The sequence below is a fragment of the Diadema setosum genome, chromosome 9, assembly GCF_964275005.1.
Source record: "Diadema setosum chromosome 9, eeDiaSeto1, whole genome shotgun sequence".
Lineage (NCBI taxonomy): Eukaryota > Metazoa > Echinodermata > Echinoidea > Diadematoida > Diadematidae > Diadema > Diadema setosum.
Window position 1 is genome coordinate 34,804,119 of NC_092693.1, and position 10,437 is coordinate 34,814,555.

A 10,437-nucleotide genomic window follows, 5' to 3' on the forward strand; every position below is an offset into this window, starting at 1 on the left:
AATGATGCAATGAGGCACATACTTTACTGTATATACAAGTATGCCAAACAGCAAGACCCTGTTAAATTCTGTTTGTTGAAGAAGAGTACCGGTACTATAATAATCTCCGCCAAGGAAGGAGGTTATGATTTTATCGCCATTGGTTGGTTTGTTGTTTGCGTGCAAAATAATTCAAAAAGTTGTGAACAGATTTGGATGAAACTTACAGGAAAGGTTGTGAATGACACAAGGGCTAGGCACAGATGATTACATTTGGGAGTTCAAGTTGTATCCATCTTTTTAGGCTTGCATACACGCACTAAAGTGCACGCTCTACATGTAGTTTCTGCTTGGGCGAGGGGCTGCGCAGACTGGAAGTTGATGACATAACAAAAGACTTGGTAGACATTCGGAAATCGGGTGATTTTCAGCATGCATTCATTGTAAGTACATTGTATAGGTGGTAATCACTGATCTCTATGGAAGAGCAAGATCAGTACCCCCGTTAATGAGCTGCTTGGCGGAGGTCTGCACTCTCAGAGTGCTTCTCTAGTTAAAAATTCATGTGATTAAGACTTATCAAAAATGACAAAATAATGTTTTTTCCCCACTGAAGTACACAAATTTTGGAGATCAGTGTGAAAGTGACAAAATGAAATATGTTTTTAGCAAAATGCTACTGAGTGCATTTTCCCAGCTTTGCTGACACTGCTCTTTACCCACAGAGTATGAGGAAAATTACAGTTCAGACAATGGTTGGTGTAAGGTTGATGAATAGATATCTCTTCTACTCCCCCCCCCCCCAAAAAAAAAAACAACCCAAAACAACAAACAAAAACAAACAAAATCATATAAGACTATGGCCTTGACTAAATATGAAAAAAAAAAATACACGAGTCAAATAATATCATTATCTTGCCAAAATCACAAATTAGTAATGCATGTCTGCTGTCATAGTAGTAACCTGTTGTTAACTGTTAGTGCCACTGAAAAATCGTCTTAGACTGTCAGGAGCGGGTCTGTCTGCTGTCGTACTGACATCATACTCATAAACCCTAGTCTAGGCGGCCTCTAGTTGGGTTCTGGCTCAAAAATTTATGATGCATTCCATTGATCTAATGTTTAGATTTCACTCAGTCAGTAAAGGCACAAAACAAGCTGCCCATAATCATGATTACTTGACCATATCACCATCCATAATTTCATTTGACCATGTTGACTGCCAGCTTCAATGTGTACATGTAGAAACCTATGCTGAATTACAACTGTACCTGAATTACCTACGATGACGCCCAGTAAGTTAAAGGGTGTGTACAGTTGTGGTCGAGGTGAGGATTTAGCTTTTAACATTTTGCGAGATATTCAGAAACCACTCTATGAGATGTCAAAGAGCATGCAGTTCTAAGGGGTATCAAAAGTTTATTTGATGAAAATCGGTTTTGAAATGGCTGAGATATCCAAAAACAAGGTGAAACAAAGAGATCCTTATAAAGTTGTGGCATGTCGCCTTTTATTATTAGCACTTTTTGGGATATCTCAGCCATTTGAAAACCAATTTTCATCAAATAAACGTTGAATCCTTCTTAAAATTACATGCTCTTTCATATTTCATAAGAGGCTTTTCATTATCTCACTTAGGAATGTTCAAAACATGAATCCCCACCTCAACCAGTACTGTACAGTCCCTTTAAAAACTTGTAGAGGGCCATTCAAAGGATTTACTACTGAGCCAGAGGAGATCCATGTGTTGTTCTGTATCCACGGAATTATCAGTTAGAATGCAATCTGGATGAAATTTGTTATGCTTCTGCTTCCAGTGATCATTGAGCTTGGACTTGAAGCCATTCACAGATGTTGCCATGACAGCATCCGCACAAAGGCTATTCCAAGTACACTTGTATTTACTACTCTCTGACTGAAAGACTTCAACCTTTTAGGGCCTACTTGTTCGACACCTTCCTTTATACAACTTCAACTTGTGACCGCGTGCAACATGATCATTGATGACAAAGAGAACAGCTGGATCAAAGTCTTCCATACCACGCAAAATTTTGAGTGGTCAAATTTTGGCACGGGAGGTCAATCCTTGCGCTTAAAGTTTTAACCACGTTAGGCCTAACATTAACGCTGTTAAACCTCTGGCTCTGCAGCACGTGGTCGTTAGTTCCTGTAAAATTTAACGTTAATAGTTACAGAAATAAAGCCAAAAAATAGAAGGCGCAGCAAGAAAACAATTTAGGCCGTCTAACTGATAGTAATATTCCACAGTAAATTGTGCAGTATGCAGATGTTTAAGGATTCTTTAATTGGTTCATTAGGCTTATCATAATTAACGTTACACGGTTTGTGAGTCGTATACCGTTATTCCTCATTTATGACCTAGGGCCTACATGTATTGACAGCCTGGCCTAGCCCCGTTTCCCGACGAGTGAGTTCAGACGGTATGTGTAGGATACACAGTTTACCTGGCCTTGCTACAAAATGCTAGTGCCCCACGAACTTCTTCTACCACGTACGCTAGGGGAAGTACAGAGCCGTACAACATGTACGCTTCAGCAGGTATGGCTCACCCCGCAGCCACGTTAGGCGTGGACGTCTAATATTAAATAGATCTAACAGATAACATCCCTTCATTTATGTTATCTCATACAAACATTATTCGGTGAAAACTTGCAAAGAAATCATATCGATAATAGTTATCCGTCCACTTACCCATAACGTCGGCAAAATCACGAATTTTGTCCGCCCTCGTAGACCGAGCCTCGATTAGCGTACAAATCGCCTGTTGTGGCCGCCACGATCGCTGCCACCACGAATTTACGAATCGACATGCTGCCCTCTTGCGGGTATTTCCTGTTAGGCGGCGTTGGGTCTTCAATATCCGTAATCCGTGAATCAGATAATGACTGGCCTGAAGCAGAAAACGTAAAATGATATTTCCAATTTCAAAAATTCGTATCATTACTCTAAGAACTACATTGATGATGCCCATACTGTCCTCTCCTGGAACAAATCATGCATTCCACCGTACATTGCATGAACTTGCTCGCGGGTTATTAAAAGTATAAGCGTTTCAGGGTATCACTGAAATAATACACTTTGTTTCGACCAAGGAAATGACGGAACTTCAGATCGGAAAGACACCCTACCGATGAAAGCCCAAACATGCAATAAACTGGGAATGTAACACCAACAATCTCATAATTATAGTGTCACTTTGCGTTGCTAACATAGATCCTTGTTAAATCTCGCAGAAAAGTGAAAGGCATCGAGACAGTGCGTGGCTGGTAGCATACTGCCAAGTGTAACATTATGATACCGGCAAAATTATTGACGCCGTCTTCCGTTTTTCGTCCATGATAATTTTGATCAGTCGGGAAGAAGAAGTGGTCAGGAACTTGCCGTTTCCCTGGAGACAGCGCATCACATTAAACAGAACATTAAACAAAAAAGATGATTAATTGCTTATTGTTGAACTTTGTTCATTTTCTATATACTAAACAGTTTCCTTTTAAAATTTCGACACGGTGCAAGGACACACACACACACACACACACACACACACAGAGAAATAGAAACATAAACATAAGAAATCAAAATCTGTGAAGAAAGAGCACAGAACACTCTTAGTTGCATGTTATTGAGTGTTTTATGTTGTCTTGCGTTAGAAAAAATGCCTTCTAGAATTTGTGTTTGATCGTTTTGATATGAATCAATTGTGATTCTGACAAAAATTCACTACTTTTCAATATTCTGTACCTTATAGAAAATTTTCTGCAGACCTGTTTTGATTAGAGTATAAATTTCGTTTGTGCGTGCCCTCCTCATACAGGGGACATAGATCTATTTGTGCTCAGATATTTGAGAAATATGAGAAGTAGTGAAATTTGACATATCAAATGCAAATTATTATTCCCATTTTTTTTAAAATGTGTCCGATTTTTTACCCCAAATTTTCACTCATACCTAAGTCCTTTGATTTTGTCTGTTTTCATACAAAGCAACATACAATCAGATTTGATTTTTTCTTAAAAGCCTCCTATGGTTCACATAAGATTATAATCGAGTGTTACTTGGCGTCATCATCGATATTAAGACTAAAGTAGGCCTACCTGCAATGTTCTCTCAAATTTGCAGATTTCAGCAAACTCCACTATGAGTTTGTGCAGATTCAATGCATTAAATCAGTTCCGCGTCTTCGAGTTCTCGTGAGCATAAGAAATGCAGTGAAATTAAGAGGTGCCAATAAGAAGATGACTAATTCTGTGGCAAAACTTCCAGAAGCGGATCTAGAGGGGGGTTGGGGGGGGGGGGGGTTGCAACCCCCCCCCCCCCCCAAAAAAAAAAAAAAAAAAAATCCGGGGACCATTTTTTTTAAATCTTATCTTTTTTTTAAACTTGTAATTTTATTTTTTTCTATTTATGGCAATGACCTCTATACCAAAAATAGTGGTGTTTTAGATGCAAGAAAACGCCATTTTCACAAACAGATTTTCAAAAATTCTCCCTACTGTGGGAAGGGGGACACCCCCCTCCCACACCCTCCCCCCCCCCCCCCCTCGCTCGCTCCGCTCGCTCGGGCTCGGTCGCTATACGCTCCCTCGCATACCGCCCCCAACCCCCTCCTTTATAAAAAGCTATGGATCCGTCCCTGACTTCAATAGGACTTATGGCTTAAAGATAAATTTACACCATATCAATGTGGATTCAGTGAATGCAACGCATAAGTGCATAAGTGAAGTTGGCGGGAATTCAACCTGCTCAAAGTTATTAATTTTCAAAGTTTTGGTTAAATCCATGCGCCGTTATTGCTGGATAGGATGGCTACAATTATTGAACAACCCTTAATGCCACAATTGGACAACTGTTTCTTTACGTTAACAAGAGTGAGAAACCTAGTGGGTATCCCTATAGCGCTCTTGTCCCGAGTATCGCATAGTGTATTCACCCTCCACGCACTTTTGCAGACTACAACCTATATAATGTAGAAAAACAAAGCTAGCAAACTTGCGGGGCCTTTGGGGCTTCCAATTACACCGGGCATGTTTGTAAAAACTTTGACCGTGCATTTTCAGAAAGAATTTCAAAATGTTGGTCCTGGCCCCAAGGAGCCCCCCCCCCCCCCCCCCCCCCAATATCTGATATCAACTTGAAAGTCAATATGCACTCACTGATGTATTTGATTAGACCGGTTTTGTTTGTTTGTTTTATAAAATAATTTTGGAGATTCTCTCAATTTGGTGGGGGGGGGGGGGGTACTCATTATAGCAATGTATATTTCAGTGCTATCACCCTAGCCAATAAGAGCGACCAAGTTTGGTGAAAAAATTGAACACGCATTTTTAGGAGATGAAAATGTGAAAATTTGCCTCGCAATTCATATTCGCCATGACCAAACTTGTAACTCGGTCACCAATGTACTTAAGTACTCATAGCACTGCTGTAACTAGTAGCTTTATCACTTCTGGTAGTTTTTTTTTTTTAGAGATTCCTTAATTTTTGAGCCCCCCCCCCCCCCCTTCCCCAATGTGTGTACTGAACAACTTGTGATGCTATCACCCCGGGGATGCTACTTGCCAAGTTTGTTGAAAATCCCACATGAGATTTTCAAGAACAACTTGTGGAATTCTCTGCATAGTTATCTATTGTATTATTGGAATAAGGAAACTTGATGTAGCCTTTTATGATAGCATCTCATCTATATGATGATAGTGTAAAACTTCCTTGCTACAACGCAAGCGCGCCGGAACACTTCTGGTTTTGGGGGGGCAAAATCTCGACGGGGGCACATTATGTGACGATGTGAGATCCTCGGCGCGGGAGCGAAGCGAGCGAGCGGGGGGGGGGGGGGGGTGGAAAGGGGATACCCCCTCCTACACACACACACACACACACACACACACACACACACACACACACACACACACACACACAAACACTGTAGGGAGCTTTTGTAAAACAGAGTCGCGTTTATAGACCATTTAAAATAAAAAAAAATTAAGGAATTAAACATAGTAAAAAATAATCAGTGCGAAGGATTATGATTATTACATACAGGAGTACATAATAATGTGATGGTGTGAGATCCTCGGCGAGGGAGCGAAGCGACCGAGAGGGGGTGTTCGAACAATAAAAATATTCTTATACTGCTGGAAAGCAAAGAAGAAAATGAAAAATGTAAGATTTACTTAAGGTATGTTTCAGCGGGCACACTCGAGGACACGAGGCTACCATCTATACACTTTACTCATAATTAAGTTACTATTAGTGTATAGATACAATAATGTATGTTGTTAGTGTATTATAATTTTCGCCCCGTTAGGGGCGAAAATTTTGCATTTTCAGTCATGAAATTACAACATTTAGACAAGAAATATGCCTTTATTGTTCATTTTGGTCTTTAAATAAGTGATTAATTATTTGTTACAGGGGGCACTTTGGGGGGGGGGGGGCAAAAACTCGTTTTGCCCCCCCAACATTTTGTTTGGGGGGGCAAGTGCCACCCCTGCCCCCCCGCTTCCGGCGCCCTTGCTACAACGTACTAGATAATACACTGCCTTCACTGAATCTACATGTATATTCGAGGTAAAATCTTCTTTAACCCTTTCTGTACCAATATGAGTCAAATGTGCACAAATTTCACACACGCACCAATGGACAAGAAATTACATTGGCACGCAGTGAGTTAGACAGTTGATTGTGTCAATTAACGCAAGGTTTATGTGTGTGTAGCCATATGCAGTTTAATCGAACAGGCTTCCTTTAATGTTTGTTCTTCGTATTATTGTAGATGTATGTATCTTTATCTGGTTTGTTTTGCTGTCAGCTGCGGGGTTGTTGTTGTTCTTATCATGTTTTGTTGGATGCAGAAGGACTCTTGTAGAAGATCTTAAAAAGTTGTGCTCAATCAGCATACCACACACAATCATGCACGCTGTAATAGAGTGACACAGATCCAGAGCCACTTCAAAATCAGATGGCGGATCGGGGGGGGGGGGGGGCGCACTGGGCACGCGCCTCCTCTTTATTTTTTGATAAAACAAAATAAATAAAAAGTAAAAATGGTGAGGGGGCACGTGCGCCCCCCTTTAATTTTGTAAAGGCTCCTCCCCTTTACGGAAGTCCTGGATCAGCCCCTGAAAATTGATAGTTGTGTAACAAAGCTGCTAAATCAAGCATCAGTATCATAAACAAAGCAATCAAAGTTAAAATTTGTGCAACGATGGGAGTATTCAAATCCGTGAATTTGGGAACGTGAATGCAAATACACCACGAGGTACATAGTCAAATACCGTGGTCTTCAGGGTGGTAAGTCAAACTTCGTAAATACGCATGCGAGATTTGGGTGTGAATTGTGTCAGGAAATTACCACCAATCATACAGCAGTGTATATCTCACATAACGTGACACACTTTGGCCCGAATTCACGAAGATGGTACAATCTTGTCCATGGTTTAAAGGGATCGTACAGTTTTGGTTGAGACTTAATTTCAGGTTTCTAACATTTTTTTGTTTTTGTTTTTGTGAAATAATGAGAAACCTCTTATGAAATATGAAAGAGCACGTAATTCTATGAGGATAGCAACATTTATTTGATGAAAATTGGTTTTGAAATGGCTGAGATATCCAAAAAAGAGCGACTTTAATAAAGTGTGGGACCCACACTTTATTACGATTGCCTTGTTTTATATACTTTGTTTTTGGATGTTTCAGTCATTCCAAACCCGATTTTCATCAAATAAACTTTGAATTCCTCTTAAAATGGTATGCTCTGTACTATATCATAAGTGTTTTCTTGGAATCTCGCAAAAAGTTAAGAGCCCGGCCAATTCTCATCTCCACCAATACTGTACCATCCCTTTAAACCAAGGACAAAGACCGTAGTTTTTTTTTATGGGACGCCAAATGTCACATGGTCTATTTATGTTGTCATTTCGTCGATGACATGACTTTCGTAAACAAAATAGGCCATGCGACACTTGGCGCCCCATACAAAACTACGATCTTTGTCCATGGTTTAAATCATGGACAAGATTGTACCACCTTCGTGAATTCGGGCATTCATTTCCCTGTAGGAGATATGTACATATCATGGTACATATGCAGTACTTATCACAGATTCCATAGTATTTTGTGAAAGAGAATGCTGCTACGTGAATTACAACTGTACTGTGATAGGGCCTATCTATTCATGTTATTTCATCAATGAGAATAGTGCCAACAAGTTTAATATTATGATATCTAACATAGTAACTCAAATGTGAATGTATCTATAATTGTGATACCCTCCATTTTTTGTGTGAAACACTTACTTTCCTTCATTTACACTTATTGTATCAGGACTGTGCCCCCCTCCCATATAACATAACAAAAACAGATAAAAATGTAAAACACTGTACCACATTTACGAAAAGTAAAATATTTCACACTCTGGCTACCACCCAGCGAGTCTCATAATCAAGAGGCTATCAAAACCACGATCTGGGCACCGTTTTATGAAAGTTGTCAGCCCTGACAGGATGTCAATAACTGACAATTTCAGAAAAAAATTCTTTGTTTTCACTGGCGGAGAAGCTCTGGTCATACTGACTGTTACTGTGATAATTGTCAGAGTGACAACTTGTCAGGACTGACAACTTTAGTGATACGGTGGCCTGATCTGTTATAAATCGTGATCTGTTACGAATACGTGAATACATTACTGTAATCTATATAATCATGTACGTATGTATGTACACGTATTGTGAGTTGATCTGGCAAGCCTGGTATCGGAATGTCTCCATCACCTTCCTCTCTTTCTTACTCTATCTGTCTCTCCTATTATCCCTCTTATTCCCGAGCATCATGTTGAACCCCCTTCTGTTATTTCATTAACGTATTGTATCATCGGTTGCCAAAGAGTCAAGCTTATGGCTTATTATTGGCGACTGTTCTGTATGGTAATTCATAACACATGTACTGGTATCATGTCACAGATGTACGTGTAATGAAAATTGTTGAAATTGCAGAAACTAGCTATAAAGAGTATCATATTTGTATAAATTATGTTTGATTATAGTGATAAAAAAAAAAGAATTGTAAATGATGCCATACAGAGAATAATTCAAATCATATCAAATCAAATCAAATCAAATCAAATCAAAGGATACCCACACAGCATGACGAAAAGACAGACAGAGGGTCATACATCTGAATGGTATTTAATTCACCATTATATACAGATCTCAAGTTGTATATTCTCTGAGCACTCTTACATCTTATGCCATCGCAAACAAATGTTCTCAGTCTGCGGGCTTACCTTTCCAAGAAATAAGACGTGTTTGCAATGCTTAATCAAATCAGTAATTTATATAATAAATGACATGTTCACTCATCAATTCCATAAACAACATTTTAATGTATGAATAGAGTACCGGTAGATGTCAGCGATATCTCTTCTGCCATAGATTACTGGATGTAAATTGGTTTCATCCCAGCTAAACCCTGCAGTCCACATTCACAGAGGAAACTTAGATCAAATAAAGGGTTTAACTACACAGTCAGGACTAAAAACCATCAAACACACACAAAAGGTACATCCTATCCAAGTGCATCTTTACACTTTTATAGGACCTCTGTTTGCATACACAAAGTGTACATATTTCTTAATTGATCATGCTATAGACTTTGCATAATTCATGAACTAGATTTAAACTACAAGTAGCTTTGTGGTTTTTGGACTATCAGTCTATTTAACACAATGCTAATTTCAACATACATACAGAGCGTATCTTATCTTCAATGGACTTGGACTATCCCTTCCTTACAAGGGCATTACTGGTATATGCATACCATTCAACCCATAGATAGACATTATGCATTGCTTCTCAAGCTTACAAAAACAAAAACAAAAACAAAACAGGTTTCCATCTCCAAAGTTGGAAGCAGAGTAGACATAATATGCATTTACTATCTAGTATCAATATCAACATCTTAAAGATGTTTTTTATTCAAATTACTGAATTCCAGTTAAATCTACAATAGCTTGAAGATAATACAACTTGTAGGATGTACATATCTTTTGATAACTTTTTCAATTTTCTCAAGAGAGAAAGAGAGAGAGAGAGAGAAAAAAAAAAAAAACCTATAACAAACAATACACAGCATTATGGAAAAGCTACAAATTTTACAATATTTGATGGTTGTCATAGGTTCCTACATGTACAAAAACTTTGTGTAAAATGCATTTTTTCTTCCCCTTGGAATGACAATAGACAATCCAACATTATTTGGTGTTACAAAGACAATGACTGTATACATGTATACCATTATGTCATGGTGGTATAAACATTTCGCTCAGCATATACATGTACATATGTACATCATATGAGGAAACCTTTTCTAAAACATTTGTGAGTGCACTTATATGTTCTAATCCAGCCATCATATTACATGTATATTGTATAAGCTAAGAATGGG